At 44.8% G+C, this 25,805-nt stretch overlaps 1 long non-coding RNA gene across 2 annotated transcripts in view; it reads left to right on the top strand.

Annotated features, from left to right (window-relative positions):
- LOC141981754 (uncharacterized) overlaps window positions 1-21,334 on the top strand; it is an 83,979-nt gene extending 62,645 nt beyond the window's left edge. The window contains exon 3 of one of the 2 annotated variants that reach the window (XR_012637899.1): window positions 20,799-21,334. This is a non-coding gene — a long non-coding RNA (uncharacterized LOC141981754). Of the gene's footprint in view, window positions 1-6,129; window positions 6,218-20,798 lie in introns of those variants that run through there. The other variant, XR_012637900.1, reaches the window with a different exon arrangement.
- The last annotated feature ends 4,471 nt before the right edge of the window (window positions 21,335-25,805 follow it).

Here is a 25,805-nt window from a genome sequence, read left to right as displayed (position 1 = left end):
CAGCCACGCAGGGCTGACAGTCCCAGCCCCAGCTGCTATCAGCATGGATAAATGGGATTCTACTGTACTAATGGGAGAAAAAGGGTTTGTTGCAAATCTAAAAATGTATGCAAAATTTTGGACTGTGCGAAGTAAGCTAACTGCAACCAAAATTGCGGTGGAAGCCTAATATTGTTGGAACCGCAATTTCTGCAATATCGCAAATTAAGTAGGGACTTACATATAATAATAATGTGTTCTTTTGTGACTTGTATGCATCAGATTCAAAACTACCCATATATAAAATCTTCTCATATGGGTGGGAAAGTAGGGATTGTCATTTTTTCAAATAATACTTATCTGTCATTGTGACACATCTTTTTTATTTTTAAAACTACCTACCTTATGAACCTCGTCATAGTCCTGGCAATGACTGCAGTAATTTGATTCAAGTCTCATTAGCAACAATGTTTTGCCATTAAACCTCACTTGCCTTTTTCTCTCCCCAGCTTCTTCAAAAGGAATGAGCTGTGGGATATTTTCAAAATGTCAATGCAGTGGGTTGCTGATTTCGAGAACGTCAGTAAAATCTATCTTTCTGAGATATGTATAGGGTCCCCATTACTGTAGTATCTGAGTGCCTAACAGTCTTTACTGTATTTATTCAGAAGGTAGAGAAATGCTGTTATCCACATTTTACAAATAGAAAACTGAGGCCCAGAGAGCAGAACACCCCAGATTTAAGAAAGAAAAGGAGTACTAGTGGCACCTTAGAGACTAACAAATTTATTTGAGCATAAGCTTTCGTGAGCTACAGCTCACTTCATCGGATGCATTCAGTGGATTTTTTAAGGTGTTGCTCTGCTCAGCATTGCAATGTCTCACTGACTTAGGATTCTAAGAGCTTGTCTACACCAACCTTTGCGGCGAGCTAGGGTGTGAATGTACCCTGCACTAACCTGCCGCATGCACACTAACTGTCCGGGTGGACCCTGCTGACATGCACTAATAGTACATCAGTGCTCTTTGATGTACCCTGCTTTGAAATGTGAGTAGATTAAAGTGCACTAACTAGCTTACAGTGGGCATCAGCTAGATCAGTGGTGGGCAACCAGCAGCCCGTATGCAGCCCATCAGGGTAATTCACGGGCGGGCTGTGAGACAGTTTGTTTACATTGACTGTCCACAGGCACAGCTGCCTGCAGCTCGCAGTGGCCGTGGTTCGTCATTCCCAGCCAATGGGAACTGCGGGAAGTGGTGCAGGCCACAGGGACATGCTGGATGCTGCTTCCCGCAGCTCCCATTGGTTGGGAACAGTGAACTGTGGCCACTGAGAGCTGCGGGTGGCCATGCCTGCAGATGGTCAGTGTAAACAACCTGTCTCACGGCCCACCAGCGGATTACCCTGACGGGCCTTAGGTTGCCCACCACTGAGCTAGATCTACATGGACAGGGCATGGCAGGCTAGTGGGGATAGATTCACACCCCAGCTTGCCACAAACTAAATGTTGGTGCAAGCAAGCCCTAAGTCTCATTTTCAAGGGTGACTAAGGCACTTAAGAGCCTGACTCTCCTTGAAAATATTTGGCTAAATTCAAAGACAGAACAAAACCAGTCCCTGAATGCTGAATCAAATGGAATTTGATATATGAGGTAAAAGTAGTGGACAGAGACAGCTACCAAAGCTGGGGAGCTTTTTTTTTTTAAATGGTGAGGGGCAAAAACACAATTGGCCATTTCAACTGCAGTAGCTGCTCCTCTTCATTGCTCTTTGGGCTAGCAGCTGTAACTCCTTTTTGGTGTCCTAAGAATTAACACTGTGTTTCTTTGCATTTCCTGAACTCTTTTAAAGGATAAGATGGCATTCATACACTTATGGCTCCTTTTCATATGTGCCATAATGATGTTGTCTTTACTATATGCTATGTGCACGTTCCCCATTTTTGTAGATGATATTGCTCTTCCGCTGGGTAGGGTTTAACCTTAATCTTCAAAGGCAAGTCCAGGTGAACAGGGAATCATTGCCATGTGGTTGCCAATCAGTGCTAATGGCCAGAGAGTGTAAGTACCAAGGCAGAGTACAATTTAATACTGTGGCCAATTCATTCAGAGTTCCCCTATGGACTTGGCTACAGTATAAAATATTCTCTTGTGGTCACCTCTCTGAAAGGATTTTGTCAAAATTATGTCATAATGGAGTCTCTTTTCTGGTCCATAGCTGTACCAAAGCATTAAGTGTTATTTGGAAAAGCCTAGGTAAATTTCAAATTGTAATATTCTGCATGGAGCCCTTCCATATCAGCTGCATAACTGACCGTAATAGGAAGATAGTAGTAGTATAAGGGCCCTACCATCAATCAAACCCTGACCCCGCCCCTTGACCCATTAGCCCCGCCCCCTTGACCCCTCAGCCCCGCCCCTTGACCTCTTAGCCCCACCCACCGGAAGTCCCGCCCCATGGGTTATTACTTCCGGGGTCAAGGCTGCCACATGACCGGAAGCAAGGTGTGTCATGTGACACCCACCCCACCCCTTGACCCCTTTAACCCCACCCCTTGGCCTCTGGCCCCCCCCCCCCCACCGGAAGTCCTGCCCCATGGGGTATTACTTCCAGGGTCAAGGCTGCCACGTGACCGGAAGCAAGGTATGTCATGTGAACCCTCTAACAACTCCTCCCACTGCCCTCTACCAATCAGGATGGGTTTCGCCCCGTAGGACTTCCCCCCCAAGAGGAGCTTTGACCAATCAGGGCGAGTTCCGGAGCGGGGTGTCCTCTCCGGAAGTGGGTCTTGTGACCCCTCTAACAACTCCTCCCCCCCCCCCGCTACCAATCAGGATGGGTTTTGCCCCATAGGACCTCCCAGAGAGGAGCTTTGACCAATCAGGGCGAGTTCCGGGGTGGGGGTGTCCTCTCTGGAAGTGGGTCTTGTGACCCCTCTAACAACTCCTCCCCCCACCCCGCTACCAATCAGGAGGGGTTTTGTTCCGATAGGACCAAGAGGAGATTTGACCAATTAGGATGAGTTCCGGGGGCGGGGTGACCCGTCCGGAAATGATTCGTGTGACCCCTCTAACAACTCCTCCCACCAACCTCTACCAATCAGGCCGGCCCGAGAGCAGATTTGACCAAAATAGGGCAGGTTCTGGGATGGGGTGAACCACCCAGAAGAGGGGCGTATGACCCCTCTGCCAATCAGAGCGCAGCACCATCACCCCATAAGGCCCAGCGTCGGGCAGAAGAGGCTGTCTTTTACCAAGAGCGCGTGTTTTAGAAATCGTGGAAACATGGACTCCTTCACCACCCCCGTGAGAACTTCGGACTTTGTTTTAGCCCCGAGGGCCTTCAACAAACCGCGGAGAAAGCGCTACATCAGCGACAGTTCCGAGGAGGAGGAGGGGGCAATTGAGGGGAGCCCTTTGGCCCAGCCATTGATGGATACCCCGGACCCTGAAACCCAGCCGCTTGTGGGGCCCCACGATGAGCGTGATGGCCTCTTGTTGGCCACCCCTCGGGAGGAGGAAGGTGATCGCAGCTCGGGGAAGTCACTAGTGGACAAGATGAACGCTCAGGTAAATGAATGCTTAAGAAGTGACGGTCGGGATGGGGTTGTAACGGGGCTAGGAACCAGGGATTGTGTAAATCAAAAACCGAGCAGTGGGGTGCTTACGCTGTTTCTTTTTTGAAAAAAATCTCTCAACAGCTCAATGATGCCTTTCTAGAGGACCCGGAGACTCTGGACAGCGTTGCACCAAGCAGCGAAGATGAACCGGGCCCATCTTGTTTTTGCTCAACGCCAATACAAAATGTTGAAGAGGACTCCGAGGATGACGGCTATGAGGAGTTTAGGAGGAGGCTTGGCATGGAACTGACTGAGCCAGTGCCACGTCGTGAGCGTAACAAAGTCATGCGGACTATTGTACGCATTGCTGTTTATTCTGTTCTTAATCACTGTCTTAGGGAAAAGCTTTTTGAAGATTGTGAGGGCTGTGTCATAGATGCACCAGGCCAGCGGCACCATGACTGTGTGACTTGGACTTCAGTGGATATAAACTGCAAGCTCCGGGGCCTGTGTGCTGAGCTGTGTTTGGAAAGCTTATTAAACACTGTGATTGCCATAGGTTATGCTATGCAATGTCTATGCCTAACCCAAGAACATTTAGCACAAGGGGTGACCTTGATAAATGCTGTGCAATTCAGTGGAGACCCTGACCATGTTTTAAAGAAAATGACCAAACCGGAAGATGCCTGCTTAGAGCGTTATATTGACCGTCTGGTCCGCACAAAAAGTTACAGAACCCTGCTTAAGAAAAAGGCTATTTGTAAGAAATCTAAAAGGATTAAGTTAGAAAATGGTGAGGTGCCAAACATGCGATATAAAACTTGGTAGCTGTAAATTTAAAAAAAAAATCTATTGAAAAGGGCTTTGTGACTATTTGTATTTCTGTTAAAAGGTCTCTGGCCCTTAAGGGAGCTTAAAGTCTTTTTTTCTTTCTTTCTTTTTTTAATGGAGCATCTTGGTTTGTTTTGAAGGAGCTGTATGTCTTTTAAATAAAAAAAAATTGTTTGTGAGAACCTAGCTCTTGTGTCTTTTGTGTAAGAGAGACCCATTTACAGCAAAAAAAAAAAAAAGCTGAAATGTATGTTGTGGGAGGGGGAAAAATACCCTAAAAATGTGTTTACAATAAAACAAACGGGGATGGTTCAGACATGTGGTTGAGTACAATAGAGTTGACTTATTCTGTTGAACTGAACGGGTTTAACCACCCCCCCCCTCACTGAATAGCCAGGGTGACTGTGATTACTCACCCTTGTTGCCATAGGGTTAATTTTGATGGGGGTGCACCCATAGTAAGGGAGGTGGGTGGGTGAGGATGGTGAGTTCTGATTAATATGAAATGAAATAAAACCTCAGGAGTTTGCAGATGCTATTGGGCAGTTTAAATATAACCCCTGGAGTTGGTGGAACGCTATAGGCCAGTCTAAATATGGCCCAGGAGTTGGTTGAAGGCCACGGGGCACTTTTTCTAGAAATCACCCCCCGTCCCACCAAACTTTAAGCATGAAAGAACATGTTTTTAAAAACAAAAACAAGCCCCAAGACATTCATTGATATCTGCAAAGGGCCCCTCACTTGAAATGGTTACTGTAAGAAGGCCCTACAGGGTGGGGGGAACAAAGTATTTGAACTTAAAAAAGAAAAAAAAAGAAAAGCAGCCCAATTGTGCAGAAAAACTTATTCCCCACCCCCGATCACAAAAGGGAATGCTAGGGAGGGGTGATCCAATCAACCTGCTAACTATTTTGAAACAAAAGAGTTAGGATGGTGTAAAAAAAAAAAAAAAAAAAAACCTCAGGTAGCTTGGAGACTGTCTCTTTCAACAGAAACTCTCTTGAATTGCTGCTGGGCTGCAAGTGGAGGTATGTTCCCTGGTTTTTTTTTTTAACTCTGAAAATATATATATATTATATAATGCCATTTTTTGGCCATGCTATCTTAGTAAATAATGGTGCATATCTGTATTGCAGTGTGATCTGTTTAGCATGGAGCCAGTAACTTTAAGTTGCAGTTCATCACCAGGCCAAGATAAAAACCATTTTTAACTGTAGTTGTGCTTAATAACTTCAGGTATTACATAGGTTGAATAGGGATTTGGGAGCTAATACTAACTAACATTTTGGCTTGTTTTTCTTACCCCAAAGACCCCAAGCACACATGGCTGGGGCAGGGCGGGGGCCAGAACAACCAGGGATCTTTTTAAAAGCATGTGGGTTTATTGAAAAGTATTTTGTTGCAAACAGTGTTTTAAACTCTGTGTGTGTGTGTGTGTGTGTGTGTGTGTGTGTGTGTAAAACATAGGCGGTTTTTAAAAAGTATATGTCTACAAACTGATGGTGATGGTGTGTTTCCAATTAGCAGGGTTTTTACTTTGCAAAATGAGATGTATTTAAAAAAAAATATTTGTGGGGGTTGTTTTCAAAGTGGTAGAAATAAACTCAAAACCTGTGATTGTTGTACAGCCTGAAATGGATTATTTTGTTTTAAAGCTATGACTTTTTTAAATAGAAAAAACACTCTAATGGATATTATTTTATTTTAAAGTTTACTAGACAGTTTCATGTGTTTTATTAGAATGTTGTTTGCTTTACAGCACGGTCAAAACTTGAGCGGGTAAAAATGCTCAAAAGAAAAAGGAAAGAGACAATTGAAAAGAAAAATTCACAAGTATCAGTGACAGATGGATGGATGAAGCCGGGTAAATATATTTTGCTTATTAGTCTGGTTAATTTATGAGGTTTTGTATTTTAAGTACATACATAGGTGTGGGTGAGAAAGCTGGCAAAGTTACATTTTTGTAAAATGCTTTTTTTCCCCCCTCCTGCCCCAAGCAGGCATATGCAGCCCTTCTGACAAGGCTGTAGTGGGAGCTACAAGGACCCCTCCTCGAGAACCACCAAAGAACCAGGAATCTGCTTTGAGACCTTTATCAACGCAAAACAGCACAAGAGTGCAGATGAAGCATCAGCCCAGTCCAAACCTCATTTACGTCAAACCCAAGGACAAAACAAAACACTCTGGTAAAAAACATCCATGCAAAGACAACTCCAGTTCCTCAGCGGCCACCGCCACGCCAAGCCCTGAGAAAACTGTGAGCGAAAACGCCCACATTCACAAACCCGGAACAGGCGCTCTAGGGATTGTGAATAAAAAACCAAGGATTGAAAACACCTGCGATGCCAAGGTATTGCAACCATGCAAACACAACTCCAGTTCCTCAGTGGCCACCGCCGCACCAAGCCCTGAGAAAACTGTGAGCGAAAACGTCCACATTCACAAACCCGGAGTAGGCACTCTAGGGGCTCTGAATGTGTGCAGAAACACACACATTCACAAACCCAGAGCAGGCACTCTAGGGGTTGTGAATAAAAAACTAAGGACTGACAAAGATCCCCCATATTCTAGTATTTGGGAAGAGTTTGATGCTTCATTCAGAAAACTGATGGACGCTGTATCTTCGGGGAGTCTAAAACTATGGCATTCTAAAAAGATTTGGAAAAAATACGACGCTTTGTTCAGAAAACTGATGGACGCTGAATCCTCAGGGGGCCTAAAAGAAAGGGGGGCTGGAAAGGGTGGCTCTGATCAGGCATGACTAGGTGTGGAAAGGGGTACCCTCAAGGGTGCACATCAGCTCGTGTGTAAACAAAAGGGCGGACGGCGCTTGAGGGATAAACAGATGGCTGCCAAAAAATTCCAGGCCAGGGTCGCTGTAAAAATTTTAAAAAGGGCTAAAGAGGTAATGAGGGAAAAAAAACAAAGAGATGCCCCCTACCAGAGGCTCTCAAACTGGCATGTCTGAAAATGGGGAGGCGAAATCAGACTCTGGTTTAGAAAATTCCCCAGAGTGCTCTCTAGACGGAGTCCCATCGACTCCCAATGCCCCTCACGGAGGCGTCTCAGAGTCTGACTCTCAATTAGTATCGGATGTAGAAGATGCCACTGATGGTTCCGTAGAGGAACCCCTAAGTAACCCTGAAAATGCAGAGGTGTATATGGAGAGAGTGAGAAGTTGGCAACGTGAATAACCTAGATTTGGGGGGTCGGTGTATTGTGAGGAGTTTCGTTTTGTCCATCTTGAGCAAATAAATTCAGCTCAACAGGCTGTTGAAGCCATACACAGAGGGATACAGCTAGTTCTTGATGATGTTAATGGTAGGGTAGGCCCTGATGATTACGTACAGTTACGTTTAGAGAGCCGTCGTTTAACTAACCCTTTGTTTTCAGTCAGAAGAACTAGGGATGAGCTGTCCGCTGAGGATTTCTTGAACCAGACCTCAAAGCTGCTTCAGAGCAATAGAGAATTGCATTTCGATGGGACGTTGCGCCTTGTTGTGACAGTTGTAAAAAATAGGGGTGGGGGTGCTCGAAGAGTTTTAAATTCTATCCTTAGTAGTCAGATTATTCATAAAAAGAGACAATGTTTAGTAGACCTGACTTACACCGGTACCAATCTATGTTTTGCGGGAGGGCTCTTGGCTGTCATGGCCGGTCATAAACCTACAGATGCAGAATTGTTAGCAGAGGCGAGAAAGTTGCACGAGAAACTGGGGTGGTCAGATCAAAAAAAGGTTATGCTCACTGATGTAGCAAAGTTTGAACAGCATTTAGGAGTTAACATACAGGTGGTGCTGTATGCGGTGAAAGGTGGCTGGGGTTTTTTTAAAACAGGGGGCCCCGTGTACCCTAAGACTTATTTCATCCTGTTGCACAATGAACATTACTATGGGGTTCTGGATGTGAAAAAGTTGTTCGGAGCAAAAAATTACTGTGAGTTTTGCCACACGGTGTACAGTCACGACCATTCTTGCAGGTATCGTTGCCGTCTCTGCTTGAGCGCAACATGCTCTGACAACATGGGTGTGCAGCTGAGGTGTCCTAGCTGTAAACTGTATTGTCGGTCCAAAGAGTGTTTAGACAGACATGTCAACTGTGCGTCAAAAAACCAAGTTGAATGCCTGTCTAAAACTTTGTGCGGTAAGTGTCAGGCGTACGTGGACAAGCAGCACAGGTGTAAAGGGAGGCGCTGTAAGCAGTGTCAGGGTTTGATCGTTGGAGATGTAGACATTCACCTCTGTTTTATGGACAGCCTTAGAAAGCCCAAATCATCAGAAAAGTATATTTTTTATGATTTTGAATGCATGCAGGAGACTGGGTTGCACACTCCCAATTATATTTTTGCAATGTCCCTAAAGCCGGAAAAATCCTGGGAATTTAAGGGTGACGAATGTCTTTCTATGTTTGTTAAGACCTTTATTGGCAAAGAGTTCCGGGACTACACGTTCCTAGCACACAATTCCAAAGGTTATGATGCGTATTTCTGCGTTAGACAGTTACTGAAGGAAAAGATGTGCATAGAACTGATCACTCAGGGCAGTAAACTAATGTGTGTGGAAGTTAAGGCCCTTGGCATTCGTTTTATAGACTCTTTAAACTTCTTGCCCATGAAGCTTAGCAAGCTCCCACAGGCGATGGGGTTTGAAGGTTGCAAAGGGTATTTTCCACATTTTTTTAACACTTTAGAAAATCAAAATTATGTGGGGCCTATGTCCGGTGTGGAGCACTACGGTGTAGAAAGCATGATGCCCAGGGAAAAAGCAGAGTTTCTCGACTGGTATCAAGACCACAGCTCTGAGACTTTTGACCTGCAGAAAGAGCTTGCGTATTACTGCCAGCAGGATGTAAAAATTTTGAGACAGGCTTGTATCCTATACAGAAAAGAAATTATGAATATGACGGAGAAGGTCGATCTAGTAGAGAGAGAACCCAGTAAATTCACTGAGATAAAACTGTGTATAGATCCGTTCCGGTACATAACGCTGGCATCCGTCTGCATGGCTATGTACAGGTTTATGTTTTTGGAGCCTAACACGGTAGCTCTTCTCCCTCCAGACAACTATCACAGACAGAAAAAGAGATATTCGACCCCATCTATCCAGTGGCTGTTGTATATCTCTCAAAAAGAACATATACAAATACGGCACGCTTTACAGGGTGGGGAACTACAGGTAGGCCCCTACTTTTTAGACGGTTATGCCAATATTGACGGGGTACACACAGCCTTTGAGTTTAATGGGTGTTTTTTTCACGGCTGTGTCGCCTGTCATTGTGAAAAAGCACAAAATCCTATGACGGGGACAACTTTTGGGTTTCTTTATTACAAGACGCAGCTCAAGACCGACTATCTAAAACGGCTTGGTTTTGTAGTGAGGACTCTTTGGGAGCACGAGTGGGTGTTGATGAAAGAAACAGACAGGGAGCTTGCGAGCTTTTTAAACCGAGCCCAGTTACCCCAGCCTCTCATGCCTAGGGATGCTCTTTTTGGGGGGAGGACGAACGCCATCCGTCTATATTATAAACCTAAGCCCGGGGAAGAAATCCACTATTATGATTTTACCAGCTTGTACCCTTTTGTAAACAAAACGAAAGACTACCCTATCGGGCACCCCGATATAGTTTATGACAAATTTGGACCCCTTGCAAATTATTTTGGAATTGCAAAAGTTAAAGTGTACCCCCCACGAGGCCTCTTTTTCCCATTGTTACCTGTCAGAGTGGGCGGCAAGCTTATGTTCCCGCTATGCCGAACCTGCGCGGAAACCGTGCAGCGGGAGACGTGCACCCACACTGACGAGGAGAGGGCCATCCTGGGGACTTGGTGCACTGTGGAATTGAACGCAGCCATAGCGAAGGGGTACGTGGTGGCTAAAATCTATGAAATCTGGCATTTTAATGAAAAATCTGATAAACTCTTTTCGGAGTACATAAAATTACACCTCCGCCAGAAACAAGAGGCTTCAGGGTATCCCAGCTGGTGCACAGACGAAGACAAACAAAATAAGTATGTTAACGATTTCTACCAGAAAGAAGGCGTGCTTTTACGCCGACACGAGATCAGGCTAAACCCCGCTAAACGCCAAATTGCTAAACTGTTTTTAAATTCTCTGTGGGGTAAATTCGGCCAAAGAACCAACCTACCCAATACCAGCATCGTGAGAGACCCTGACGAACTCTTTCAGTACCTATTTTCCCCCAACTACGAGGTTTCATCCTGTGAGTTTATCGACGATGAAACAGCGTGCGTATCTTGGAAGCACGCAAAAGACCGTTATTCTGTCTCTGGCAATACCAATGTTTTCATAGCCTGTTTCACCACCGCTTATGCCCGCTTAGAACTATACAACCTCCTAGACGGATTGCAAGAGCGGTGCCTGTACCACGACACTGACTCTGTGATATTTGTGAAAAGGGAGGGGGCCTGGAATCCCCCTCTGGGGGATTATTTAGGGGACCTCACGAGCGAGATCCCACCAGATCAACACATCACCGAGTTTGTGTCGGCAGGCCCAAAAACATACGGGTACAAACTGTCGGGAGGAAAGGCTTGTATGAAGGTCAAAGGTATTACCCTGAACGTAGCAAACTGTGAAAAGATCAACTTTGACAGTTTGAAAGATCTAGTCCTGGACTATTGCACGGGTCTGCGAGAGAACCCCTCAAAAAAGATAGAGGTGCAGCAACCCTCTATTGTAAGAAACAAAAATCAGTGGCAAATAGAGACAAAAACCCTTAAAAAAACACAGAAAGTCGTTTACAACAAGAGGGTCCTAGGAGAAGGGTTTAAAACCCTGCCCTACGGTTTTTGAAAAATGGATACGAGGTGGAGACACCCCTTTTCTGCAATTCTCGCGGGGCCTAGCAACTGCGGGAAAAGTTACTTTATAAAAAATGTATTGGATAATGCCAAACAAACATTGTCTGTTACGCCTGAGAATATTGTGTGGTGTTACAGTTGTTGGCAACCCTTGTATAAAGAACTGCTCTGTAAATACCCCTTTATCAATTTTGTGGAGGGTCTGCCTGATGCTTTTGACGATGACCGTTTGTTTCCTACCAATAAAGTGAACATGATTATCATAGACGATCTGATGAACTCCGCTTGTGAAAGCGATGAAATCGAGAAAGCCTTTACCAAGTACGTGCATCACAGGAACCTGAGCATTATGTATATAGTTCAGAACGTATTTTGCCAGGGAAAAAAGAGTCGCACTATTAACCTAAACACAAAATACATGGTTCTGTTCAAAAACCCCAGGGACAGATTACAAATTGCTACACTCGCTCGGCAAATGTACCCCGGCAAAGCTCAGTTCTTTCTAGAAGCTTTTGAGGATGCTACCAAAAGGCCTTATGGCTACCTGGTGGTGGATTTAAATGCTTCCACACCAGAAGCTTATAGGCTAAGAACTGGTCTTTTCCCTCCAGACTGGCCGGCAGTTTATACTTTAAAAAGAACAACAGCCCTGTATAAAAAGAGATGAATTATTGGCAGGTCCCTTTTTAGCAGCCGGGGTTGCTGACTGAAAACATGTCTAGCTGCGTGAAAAGAAACCTGGGCCTTTTAAAATTACTTAGCAAATCGTCCCCACAGCAAAGGAGGGCTATACTGTGCTCGGCCTCTGACGATCTAGTAGCAGCCATCTCAGAAATAGCGCTCAACACCTTAAAAGGAAACGTACCTTTAACACCGAAGCAAGTGCGTGTGCTGAAAAAGAAACACACGCTTATAAAAACTTTGTGTAATAAAAGGGTTTCACTTAAAAGAAAGAAGTGTCTGGTGAAGCAGTCTGGGGGGTTTATAGGACCCCTGTTAAGTTTTGCTATCCCTCTGATAACGGGGCTTTTAACTAATCGATAATGGAGTATGCAGAAAAAATGTACCTGGTGCCCAGCCGGCAGTTGGAGCAATTAAGTGCTCCCCCTCCGGCAGAGGAAAATATCAGAACGACTGCAACTCGCTTACTGGATGCTGAAATGAAATCTGTTCTTCAAAGAACTGACTTAGGTGAATATGAAAAGGCTAAACTTTACAGCACCGTGCTTCAAAGGTACCTAACGTACGTGAAGCAGAGCGATGTGGACAAAGGAAAACTAAGTCTGTTTCTACCAGAACAGGAACAGAGTGTGACTGCCAAACCCTCCGAAACACCAAAGACCTCAGACTCTGTTGCTCAGGAGGTGTTGGATAACGTGAATAAGCGTTATAAGAAAAATGCATCAGTATTGCTAAATAAGCTGGGCCAAGATAAAAACATTTCTTCATGGACCGATAAAGGGTCTTTTGTGTACAAAGGCTCTGTGGTTAATGGTTCTAACATGCTCGACTTAGTCAGGGCCGTCACCCAGACGCGCTCTGTTCCTAGCAGACATGTACCTAAAGGATGGGATGTGTTTATGAATGCCATGGCGGAACTGAACATGCCATCTTCCATCATGGGCAACGCGACCAACAGAGATCTTTTGGAACGCCTCAAGGCCTCAATCGCCGACACCGGTGTGGACCAAGAAACAGTGACCCCTTTTTTGCCATCTAAAAAACGAAAATTGGCTAAAAGAGCCGAATGGCTCAGTTTGTGATCTTTTTCATGTTCTATTTTTTTTTTTAAAACTGGTAATGTTTTGCTTTAAATAAAACATTTCTGAATTGGGTCATTGTGTTTTGTTTTTTTTTTTTAAAAAACCACGCCAAACATCGATTGTCTTTAAACTCCCCACCTGGGGTGCTTTATTGGGTAACATGACTATGAAAATCGTTGCAAGATACGCATGTCTGGGCTTGTTGAAACATGCTTTGAGCAAGGCTAGGCATGGCCAAGTATTTAAATTTATTTTTTACAAAATTCATCACCATCCGGTCGTTTTGCACTAAGTCATTAGAATACAATTTTAAAATCCGGTCAAAAGATAAACCCTTGCTACGATGGTGTAAGAAAAACACGCAGTGATAGCCGCAGGCAACGGAGCTGGGGTCTTGTAATTGTCTGTTGTGAAACACAATGTCTGTGGCATTTTTGTTTAAAAATTTCATAATGCTTTTAGGAAAGAACACACTGTTCGGGGGATGCCCGTATGAGTCAAAAAACTCTCCAAGGTTACGCTCCACCAGATACACGGCAAGCCAGTGTTCACCCGGTCGGCTGTGTGGATGTGTGTTGACCACCAAACCTAGGGGTCTCTGAGACAGCTTGCCGCCAGGGAGCCAATCGCAGGGAAACACGTCTAAGAAATTCTTTTTCGTGTAAGGGTCTGTTGATAAGACACGTGAGAGCTGCACGGTGTCCATGTTCACATGTAGTCAAACAGAACATTTCTCCTCTGATTTATCTCTATTACGTTGTCAAAAACCCCATACACGATCATATTGACGGTAATGGTTAAAGCCTTCCCAAAACGAATTTCTGCTCTCAGGTTCCCGGTTTTAATCAGGGAATAGTGATCGGCGCATTCCTGGTCGGGGGACAGGTCAAAGGCAAACATGGTGTAACCCTGTGCAAACTCCTCACGGTCGATTAACAGAGAACGATCTTTCATGTGTTTACCGGCCGTCTGTACCAGATTCATGTATTCTCTCACGCAGCGTCCTGCCTCGAAGTCTGGTTGCAGAGGCTTGGTCGGTATCTGCTCACCATCCACATACAAGGCCACAAAATTAATATCGTAATGCTTAAAATGAAAGGGATTTTTAGCGTAACTTCCGCTAAAGGCATCGTTATCCACGAACCCCAGGACAAGCATTTTGGGCAACTGTCCCAAGAACAGGTTCTCCTGGTTACTGACCCTGCTGCCCGCAGGGATGCTAAACACTTTCATTCCCACACGGTCCACGGGGTATTTGGCATTAGCGGTAAGCAGGGCCTCGGCGTGCCCCAGACGAACGCTCGGGGCCACACGTACTTTCTTCACAAAAAGGGATGCTGATAGAATGCGCAGTTTAAAGCCTTCGGTTCCGCTGCCCATTAAACAGAAAGGATCTTTACTGCGCGTCAGTTTAATTTTCACATCCACTCCGTTCAACAATAGTTTTTCTTGAAAAAACAGGTCGCTGTGTAGATGACCCAGAAGCTCTACTGTTCTGCTTTGAGCGGTCAGCTTTGCACGCCTCACAAACCCTAGATTCTCGCCATCCAAGTCTGTGTCTTCCTGTTGTCCGGCAGTGTCTTTGTAAAAGAGGCCAGCGGAAAATTGCGTGGCGAGGGTGTTGTTGCTGTAATTGAGCACCGATTCTATAAAGGCCCTGTAAGGGTAACAGTTGTTGCTTTGGCTTACAAGACGGTCTCCGAGCGTGACATCCAGCTGACTAAAAATAGAGGCCACTGGGTAATTCACCAGGCCCACCTCGGCACCCGTGTTGAGTTCAGTTCCGTCTCCTTTTACAATCTTGCAACACAGGTACAGCAGTGTGTTGTTTAAATCCATATAATCTACGCCATTCCCTGCTATAAAGAAGTCAATGGGGGCAGACTCCGTAACGGCCGACAGAGGTGGCACCTCGATGTAGATGCTTTTCTCAATGCTGGTCTGCGTAGGGGCTATTTGGAACAAGTCTAGTTCGGATTTGGTACATTCTTCAGACCCGCAGTGAACGAAAGCCATGTTGATTAAAATATATCTCTCGTATCAGCCGGCGAGTGTTTCCTCTTTCGCCCAGGCTTCCTCTTGGACTTTCGCTTATGGCCGACCCTGCGGGTCAAAGCCCTTCTTTTAAAGGGTTTCGGGGGACCTGCGCGTCGCGGGTATGACGCATTTCTCTTTCTCTTCTTCCTCCTTTTAATGTACATCAGCCCCGATCCTTCCTGTGAAGCTGTGTTCCCCACCTTCTCCAGAACAGCGCGGGAGACGTGACCTACCACGTCTTTAGCTATGTTTTGAGCGGCGGTTTTTACGTGGGGTTTAATAATCTCTAGCCCCCTCCTCAAAAGCGGTACGGCTTTTCGAAAGAGGCTACGGAATATTCCACCCACGCCTGCCCCATACATCACGGGGGCCCCATGATATCCAGGAAGGGCGTATCCCGCCTGGGCTTTGTAATAGTTTCTGTAGACGTTGGGGTCGCCGTAATTTTTTAGGATCGCCATAATACTGTTTTGCTTTTTTAGAAAACTCGCTCTCTCCGGGGGCGCAGGTGTAGCTTGATGATCACCTTGCCAAAGCGAAATGAGACGCTTTTGTTCTGATCTGTCTTTATTTCAATGGTAATTGTGTCGATGTGGTGTTTACTGATAGGGACGTAATGAGGTTTATCGTAGGTGATGGTGACAAACTCGTTGTTCCTTCCTTGGACGGGGACACAACGTAACAGGGGAACAGAAAAGTCCCCCACAAACTGATGTTCTACGATATCCGTGTACAGATACAAGGAATTAAAACCCCCTGTAATGTCTGCCGAGAAAGGGAATTTTTGGACGCTGTGTTTGGGGCCCAAGCCCAGAATGTTAGCTAGCTCCCCGCTGGTAGAAAACATATAAGTAAAAGCGGCGGATTTAAGTCTAATTTTTCTACCCACAGGGTCATAGTTCATGACCATCTCAGGCGGTCCGGGGTGACGAGCTATGATACTGTTCATATGATCCAGTAATTCGGGTATGGACGCGTAATAACCTCGTCGTAGGATGAAACTCCATGCCATATCTCCAAAGGTGACTTCAAAAGGGGTGTCTTCGTTGATAGTGTTCCAGCTGTGCGGGTATTGTATTTCCACTAACCCCACCTCCCAGGCACCCCGGAGATCCAAGGGCTTAATTAGCCGTATTGTAAAGTTCGAGCTGGTGTTTTGGGGAAAAACTGCAGCGCTGGCGTTGCTGGGCAAAGTAATGTAAAACCCGCCGTCGCTCATCTTCTCTGACTTTGCGGGGAAGAATAACTTTTGTTTGTTTGTTGTTTGCGTCTAAATGTCACAGAGTTGAGAAGCTTTCACCCAGCTGTTAAACTTATCAGGCCACCCCAACCATTTTACCAGTAGTTGCTTTTTTCTCCCTTTTCCTTTCTCCGCTAGAACTTTTTCAACCCTGTAAATCCTGTCTCGTTTGGGGTTTACTTTTTGTAATTCTTCAGGGTAAAAAGATCCAGTAACTGTCTCACCCTCGTAGTCTTTTAATCGGTATACAGGTCTGTGACCCCTGGTTAAGCCTTCATCCACTATGAATATCTCATCGGTAAATGTCTGTTCATAACCTTTTTCGAAAGCTCCTTTGGTTTTAGATAGTCTCACGTGGTCGCCTTTTCGAAAAGGGGCAACAACCGGTTTTATTTTAAAATCATCTCCATAAACCATTTTCCATACCTTCAGAGAATTTGAAGGGTTAACATCAGCGGGTCTGGTATGTATAGTTCTGTGAAAGCTCTGGTTGTAACTCTTTATAAAGTCAGGTAACACATCGATGTAGCGAAAGGTGTTATGGGTTGTAAAATATCTCCACATCCTAGTTTTTAAAGTTCTGTTAAACCGCTCCACAACCCCTGCTTTGACTTCATTATTAGTAACAAAATGGTGAATGCCATGCCGTTTTAACAATCTGCTTAAGGGTTTGTTTAAAAATTCTTTCCCCCGATCGGTTTGTAATTTTTGAGGCACACGCCCTTCGCTAAAAATAGCTTTAAAGGCCTTGCATACCTCACCACTCGTCTTGTCCCTTAGGCCTAAGGCCCAGGCATATTTGGATAGAATGTCTACCACTGTTAAGATGTACTTAAAATTGCTGTTCTGTTTGGAGAACTGGTGCATATCCACTAAATCTGCCTGCCATTGCGCATCCACATCTGAAACAATGGTCTTGTTTCTTTTAAAACGTATTCGAGCCGGTTTGTGTAAAGTATAAGCATCCTGGTCTGAAAGCCAAGCTGTTACTTGTCTTCTATTTAAAGTTTTACTATGCTTTTTGGCCACTTGAAAAAGAGGGTTCACCCCGCCAAAGCTCCCAACTTCCCCGGGGGTGTAATATATTTTCTTTAACAGAGCCGCCTGTGGAGACATGACTGTTACTGGTACCATCTTTTACTAACACAAGTGTGGGTGGGGAACAACATTCATATTAACACATTTAAATAAGTTTTATTAATCGCCTGGTTTAACACAACCTTTTACAACCGCCTGTAAAAATGGACGCCATGACTCCTAACATGAGGGTGTCTGTGCTGGTTCATTCTTCCATTTTGTCCTTTTCCTCTTGAGATCTGTGTCTCAGACATGAGCAAAAACAGCTGACGCATGATACATTTACTCCCACAGGGCTACCGATGTGTAAGTTCTCAAAGGCCTCCAGAAAGGCATCATCGAGCTGTTGAGAGATTTTTTTTTTCAAAAAAGAAACAGCGTAAGCACACCACTGCTTGGTTTTTGATTTACACAATCCCTGGTTCCTAGCCCTCCCCCGCCCACCTCCATTACACACCCCCACCCCCGACCGTCACTTCTTAAACATTCATTTACCTGAGCCACGTCTTTTTCATTCACCTTGTCCGCCCGTAACTCCCCCAAGCCGTGATCACCTTCCACCTCTCGGGGGGTGGACAACAAGAGGCCATCACGCTCATCGTGGGGCCTCACAAGCAGCCGGGTTTCGGGGTCGGTTTCCGGTGTGTCCATCAACAGCTGGGCCAAAGGGCCCTCCTCGGAACTCTCGCTGATGTAGCGCTTTCTCCATACAAGTCCAAAGGCCTTCGGGGCTAAAACAAAGTCCGAAGTTCTCACGGGGGTGGTGAAGGAGTCCATGTTTCCACGATTTCTAAAACACGCGCTCTTGGTAAAAGACAGCCTCTTCTGCCCAACGCTGGGCCTTATGGGGTGATGGTGCTGCGCTCTGATTGGCAGAGGGGTCATACGCCCCTCTTCTGGGTGGTTCACCCCATCCCAGAACCTGCCCTATTTTGGTCAAATCTGCTCTCGGGCCGGCCTGATTGGTAGAGGTTGGTGGGAGGAGTTGTTAGAGGGGTCACACGAATCATTTCCGGACGGGTCACCCCGCCCCCGGAACTCATCCTAATTGGTCAAATCTCCTCTTGGTCCTATCGGAACAAAACCCCTCCTGATTGGTAGCGGGGTGGGGGGAGGAGTTGTTAGAGGGGTCACAAGACCCACTTCCAGAGAGGACACCCCCACCCCGGAACTCGCCCTGATTGGTCAAAGCTCCTCTCTGGGAGGTCCTATGGGGCAAAACCCATCCTGATTGGTAGGGGGGGGGAGAGGAGTTGTTAGAGGGGTCACAAGACCCACTTCCGGAGAGGACACCCCGCTCCGGAACTCGCCCTGATTGGTCAAAGCTCCTCTTGGGGGGGAAGTCCTACGGGGCGAAACCCATCCTGATTGGTAGAGGGCAGTGGGAGGAGTTGTTAGAGGGTTCACATGACATACCTTGCTTCCGGTCACGTGGCAGCCTTGACCCTGGAAGTAATACCCCATGGGGCAGGACTTCCGGTGGGGGGGGGGACAGAGGCCAAGGGGTGGGGTTAAAGGGGTCAAGGGGTGGGGTGGGTGTCACATGACACACCTTGCTTCCGGTCATGTGGCAGCCTTGACCCCGGAAGCAATAACCCATGGGGCGGGACTTCCGGTGGGTGGGGCTAAGAGGTCAAGGGGCGGGGCTGAGGGGTCAAGGGGGCGGGGCTAATGGGTCAAGGGGCGGGGTCAGGGTTTGATTGATGGTAGGGCCCTTATACTACTGATAGTTTACAGATCCTCTGTGATATATTTAATTGACTTGGTGTCATGTTATTCTTGTAGTACCTAGATGCTCTTTGTAGAATGCTTGCAAGACCTGCCATCCTAGATAAATGCTCATTGCAGAATAAACTTTGCTTGCTCTTTGACTGTGGACTAGATGTAAATTGAATGGCTGCTTGGAACACATACCCTCTGGCTCAATCAATTCTAGACTAGAAACTTTGCTGTGCAGAGATAATCTAAACTTGTTGCATAAAGTATACTTGATCATGCAAAAGCAAAGATATAGATCCCAATTCTGCAAACACTTAACTATATGTGTAATTGGATTCATGTGAGTATTCCCATAGGCTTCCATCAGGTTTGGAACAAGGCGCTGCCTTCTTGCTTTTCTGTTTCTAAGTGATTTTTTTTTTTTTTTACAGCCCCAGCCATTGCTCTCAGCAATAGCTGAATCCAAAAAAGTTCTCTTTATAGTAGCTGGAATTAAACACTGCAAAGACATTTTGTTAACATCTGTCCACTTCAGTTTAAGCAGAGGAAATTGATTCATCAGAGGAAGTGCTGGCAACAGACATATAGGAGAGCTGAATTTCAGCCAAAGTCGAAATCACAAAAATTCACTGTTTTGCTCAAAGGAAAGAATTTTATCATTATCCGTGCCAAAAGCAGCATTCAGTGACAGAAATGGATAAAAGGAAGCATTATCTTAGCCCAACATCTAGTTAGTCATGCCACAGGTTTGCAAACTTTCCTGTCCTCGGCCTGATCCTGCAAAGGCTAGAAGACAGAGCTGTGTTCCAAATTCAGTGGAAGCATTTCCGTTTGTGGTGTACTTTTGAGAACCTTATATCTGAATTCTCTAGATTCTGAAAGGGGAAATATGAAGCTAGGGTGTGCTAACAGGGAGCCGTATTTTTTAGCACATGCAGTCCAAAATTCAGGACTGTGTCAAATAGGTGGCTGAAACTTCAGCTCAAAGACATTTAGTAAGAATAAGATTGTTTATTTAAAACATGTTTGAAGGTGATAGACAGCCAGCTTCATTCTAGAACTGTGAGAACTATAGGAATTCTAACAGCTAAAGAGACCTCTGGACATACTGATTTTTAGGGAAACTTACTATCTACAGTTTTAGAGCTAAATGATAAAGACTATCCAGTTTACATCTGCCTTTATAATTTGTAAAGTACCAAAAGATCTTTCCAAATCCCAATGGGAGGATCTGGAGGTAAGAGAGACCTTGGGGTCCCATTATCATTAAAACCCGCTCAGATCACATGGTAAGAATTTATCTTGTTTAGCTTACGTCACAATGATTCATTATGTATTTGCTTTAGCAAGTATGTTATCCTTATATGTATCTTACAATGGCTTAGCAAACTGTATTGTCCTCCAATGCTCATATATTTAACTTTGTCTGTTGTGATAAAGCATGTGCGTCTGAAAATGTTTGCATATGCATTTTTGGATGAGATAAGTGATAGAGTGAGGAGTTTGGGGATGGCTACATTTATTTGTTAAAGGGTCTCAGATGGTTCTGAGTCTTTTTTATTTTAAATGTATTCTGCTGATGTAAAAGTATATTAGATCCTGCTAGTGAAGTGGGAAGAAGGACTATCTATCAATGAAATTTACCACGGTACACAAGGTCAGGGCACTTCTGGAGCCATGCTGGAACTACCGTGCATGTTACATGGGGGAATTTCTTGGCTTCTTCCAAAGGAAAAAAATATATAATGCTACACTTGTCTTTGAATTGGCAGGACCTTGAGCTCCAGAAAGGGAAACTGTTCCACCAAGAAGGATGAGCAGCACCGCAGAGGCAGTCTGAGAAGGACCCTGGAAGAGCTGCTCACATGGATGGACAGGAGAAACCAGGAGCAGCTTGAATTCCTCAGGGCACCAAGGAGCAGGCTTTTCAGCAGGAAAATACATTGATGAACTGGCTCAGCGAGCCAGAGGCATGGCATAGAAAATCGGAGCATTCCCTATGGAGAGGCACATTGAACTGGTGGCCAAATGAGTTCAAGGTCTGCCTGCTGCCAAGGCCACTGAACCTGTGTATGAAGTGCCATCTCCTCCTCTTCCTTCTGCCACCCAGGGTGCTGCTGAGCTGGAGGATCCTCTTTCAAGGATCCCCCGCCTCACCAGGAGGAGAACATGGAGTCTGCTGGACTCCCAGGACCTTACTTTCTCCCAGCACCTGAAATCCTTCATGGGATGACCCCTCCAGCATCTAAGAGGGGAACAATGAGGGAGTCCTGGAACCCCTTCAAGTGCTCAGCTGCCCCAAACCCTTCACAAGAGGTTGATTTCCCCCTACCCCCCCCCATCACCCCTCCTTTATCAGGAGGAGGGCAAGGAAATGGGTGCAGACACAGTCACATTGGCCAGGTGTTCCTGGATGAGTTCCCTCAATGCTGATTTTTGGTTGACTTTTCTTTTAAAAAAATATTTAAATTACATGGTCTATCTAGTGCTTCTAATAAATGCTATAGTTGCCTTGACTTGTGTGTCAAGGCCCCTCCTTCCTAAATATACCGAAGTGAGGTTGTTTTCAGGTTCAGGATATGAAACTGAATGGAATAACTGTCTGGTGCCAGGATACTGCAAAACACTCTTCTGTCTGCCCTTCACCCCTAGACCAGGTGCAGAAAAATCTCCGGCCCCAGGATGCAAGGGAGGGATGGGGAAAGGCTCCTTTGTGTTACATGCTAACAGAAAGCAAACTACTAGTTTTCAATGCGGCAGAACTCTACCACACAGAAAAGAGGTAGATGAACATCTTTGTGGTTTATTTCACATGCAGAAAATTGAAACAATGCCAGCAACAATACAGGCAATGACAACACCTGCTATTACCCTGTGCACAAACTGCCCCTCCTTCCCCCCAAAAAGCCTTAACCAGGTTCAACCATAGTATGGATCAGTGCTGTTAGCACTGCTGACCATGAATGGAATGGTTAAAAGGAAGAAGGGCTGCATGCCCCCCATACAAGCAAATCTTCATAAGGTCCTTAAGAGAGACTGAGTACACCCGATAACAGGTTTGTAGACAAGTGTGAATAGTGAACACAAAAGCACGGCCCAGTGACCATGTTACAACTCAGCTGCCACTTTCCACAGCACAAACCCCATCCTAAAGAGATAACCCAGTGGAGGTGCCCTGTCGTAATTGTCTTTAATGTGTGCAATGTCACAGGAACAAATGGCTAATGACCTTCAACTACAGGGAAACAAAACCCTCCCAAAGCTAAGTAGCATCACACATATGTACCAATGTTCCCTTGTGTGCATTTCCAGCAGCTGTCCCAGGTGTGAAGGTGGCCTTTGGCACAGGGAGATGTCATCCTCTGTCTTCCTGATTTCCCTTGCCGGCTGGGAACCAGGACCAGTGTGCATGTGGGTGGGATCCAGCTGTGTGTGCAGCGTTTGCAAACCAGACCTGTCCTGAGCCCCCTCAGGACAGAAGCACTTCCCCTTCCCCTCACAAACATTATGGAGTGTGCATCAGGTGATGATTATACAAACTGCGTGTGCCACACTGGCGTCCAGACAGGTGCATAGGCAGTGCCAATGAGCTTTCAGCCTACCAAAAATGCCCTCCACAACCATTCTGCTGAGCTTGTAATTTAATTACCTCTTTTCCTGGGTCATTGCTGTCAGGGTATGGTCCAACTGCGGCTGTTGTGGCCCGCTCCAGGCATCAGCCACCAGGAGCAAGTCACCATCCCAGCTGACCCCTTCCCAGCAGCAGTTCCAACAGCTACCAATGCATGCTCCTGCAGGAGATGTGTCCATCTCATGTATGGGTTACTTGCAGTCACCAATCCACGGTCCTTTGTGCCTCCCAGCAGAGCTGCAGCCCCTTTGGCTATTCCTAAGGCTCTATGAAAGCTGTTTCCACTTCTCATCCCCAGTCGGTACTATTCCTCCAGCAGTCAGTACTGGAGCTCCTTTTGGCTGTTCAGGACCCCAAACCACTTGGTGGTCCTGCCCAAGGACATTCTATGGTGGCCAACTCTAGTTGGACATATTCTGGGATGTTTCATCACATGATGGAATGGCTTTAAGAACTGAGCTATTCCAAAACTTGTTTACTGTGGAGTGAGGAGTTTGCCTGCAGTTCATCCCCCAGTGGCAAATAAGGACAAGTGTGTATGTGTATTAGATTTTTCATATGCACAAAAAATTCAAGCACGTGACAAATGAACAATATCAAGAAATCACCAGTTGTAATCATGTGAATCTAATTTTTAAAAGGATGATGGGGTTTAGGCTACTTTACTTTTAATGCATGTTTAAATGGTTGTGTGTGTGTGTGTGCATGAGAATTCCATTATTTAAAAATGACTAAAGAAAATAGCATACCATAACCGAATGATGGAGACAGCAAAAATTAATTCATTAGACTTAAAAAATGAATAAATGTTATTGCAGGTACCTTATACAAGTTGGGTCTCTTGTAGTTGAGGATCTTTGTTCATTGTTTCTTTATTCTTAAACCTGTACTTAAGCTGCTTTCAGCCAGTCTGGAGACTTTTTAACCCATTCATTATAATCAGCACAAGACATTCTGTAGTTTAGCTGCACCTCTAACTCTGCTTGCTCAACACTTTCACTTAATCCTTTCTTTGTTCCAAAGCTGACTCATACGCTGAAAAACTTTTCACAGTATGTGTTTGAGACTGGAATTGAAAGCTTGAAAGATACGAGTTTAAAAATTTGATTGTTTTCACTTTGCTTGAAAACTTCCCCCCATTTGTCCTCTTTTTTGCTATCAAATGCTGCGATCATCATATAGCTCATCAAAAATCAATCTCAAGTCGAAGAACTTTAGCCAACTTCTCAATATCAAATCATTCCACTTCCTTGTCCAGTGAAAGGATGACATTTGTCTGCAAAGTGGTACCTTGAAATTATACCATTTCTCAAGCACAAGATCCATCTTGACAATGCCTCACATTTCCTACTAATACGCAGAGATTTTATGCAAAATAGTGTAAGCTGATTGTCCATAGAATTTGTTTTTTCCTTCTCTTTAGTTTAGAATGAAAACCCTCCATGACACAGTCTAGTTCTGTGTAGCTGGCATCATTGCATTCTAGGTTTCTGATTGCCTAATAAAATATTGCCATCAGGGTTATGCAGGAAGTAAATGTAACAAAGAGGAAGAGATCCCTGATCATCTTTACTGAAGGCTTCCCATAGAATCTTGGCACATTCTTCCCCCGCCCCCCGCCACCAAAATATACCTTTAATGCAGGCCAGGGTAAGACTTATTCTACTGCAGCAGATGGGACAGCCACTTTGTTGGTACATGACATAGAAATTCCTTATTCTCAATTTCTACAAAGTAAAAAAAATGAACAAAGAGATTCTCTCTCTTTAGTGGAGGAAGAGAACTGTTGAAACGCTTTGACAATAAGACATTCTCCATCAAAACTCAAAGCTTTCATTCCGTTTTTAATGGTTATGAATTACATGGCACTTATATCCAATCTGAATCATTCTTCTCATTCAATTGTTTCAGCTTCTGATAAACTGACTTCTGTTTCACAAAATTATCTAAGGCATTATCAGCTGTAGAAGACAACACACAGTTTATACTAAAGCCATTTTCTTCTATAATGTTTGACATATCTGCAGCAATGGCATCACTTGTCTCATTGTTACCATGGTAAAAATCAAGCCATTTTAATCCCTTCAGTCTTTGGACAATAATGAACAGTTACTGGGAAAATCTTATTTCCCTTCTTTGAGGCATCCATTCCAATTAAGAAAAAAAATATTCAAGATCATGAACTAAGAGCGCCTGTGATTTCAGCACCAGAGCATTCTCAGTAATGCTAACTGCTTTTGCACGTTTACAAGACATTTTTGTTTGCAATTTCTGAATCCGCTAGAAAATGTGGAAGCAATTTGTTTCCACAGTCTTGACTAGAATAAGAGCTTGTCCTCACTGCGGGTTAAATTTGTGCTGCTGCAATCGATGCAGCGGTGTTGGTTTATCAGGTCTGGTGAAGACGCAATAAGCTGATGGCAAAGCGCTCTCCCGTCAACTTAAATACTCCACCAACATAGCGTGGTGTAGACACTGAGGTAAGTCGATGTAAATTACATCGACTTAAGTTACATAACATACATAACTTAAGTTGCATAACCAACATCGACTTACCCTGCAGCGTAGACATGGCCTAACTTTACTGATGAATCACATCATAGTAAAGTTCTCCTATTTCTGCTATGGTCACTAGATTTTCCTAAGGTGTGTCCTTTTGTGTAAAATAGAACATAATTGGAAGTGTTCGTTTCTGATTTTTCACTGTCTTTGTGTTTCATACATTCCACATGAATAGAAATGGGTCTTCTCCCCTCATGTTTCGTAGAAAATATTTGATGACACAAAATGCATTCAACCATAAATTCATCAACTTTGCAAAGCCAATTTTTATACTTACACCAGTCATCATTGTAAGTACAGTAGTACATTTTCCTTTTCACAAATTCTTTCACAGCTGAAGATTTGAAGACCCATTGCCAAAATCATCCAGTTTGAAAAGTGGATCTGTTCCTTTTATGAATGCAAAATGCTGTATTACTCGTGAGTGTGATGGGTGGTGTTTGCTGGTGGTATTTCCTAGTGTTTAGGGGTTAAAGCATCCACCTGCCACAACTCTAATCTTTCTCCTGTGCCACTGTCACGCCCTGTGACAGTCTGTCTTTTCATGGGGATTGACCCAACTTTCCAGTCAGGTCACCAATCAGTC

This window comes from Natator depressus, chromosome 2 (assembly GCF_965152275.1).
Source record: "Natator depressus isolate rNatDep1 chromosome 2, rNatDep2.hap1, whole genome shotgun sequence".
Classification (NCBI taxonomy): Eukaryota; Metazoa; Chordata; order Testudines; family Cheloniidae; genus Natator; species Natator depressus.
The sequence above is the reverse complement of the archived record's forward strand: the minus strand, read 5'-3'. Positions and strand labels throughout refer to the sequence as shown.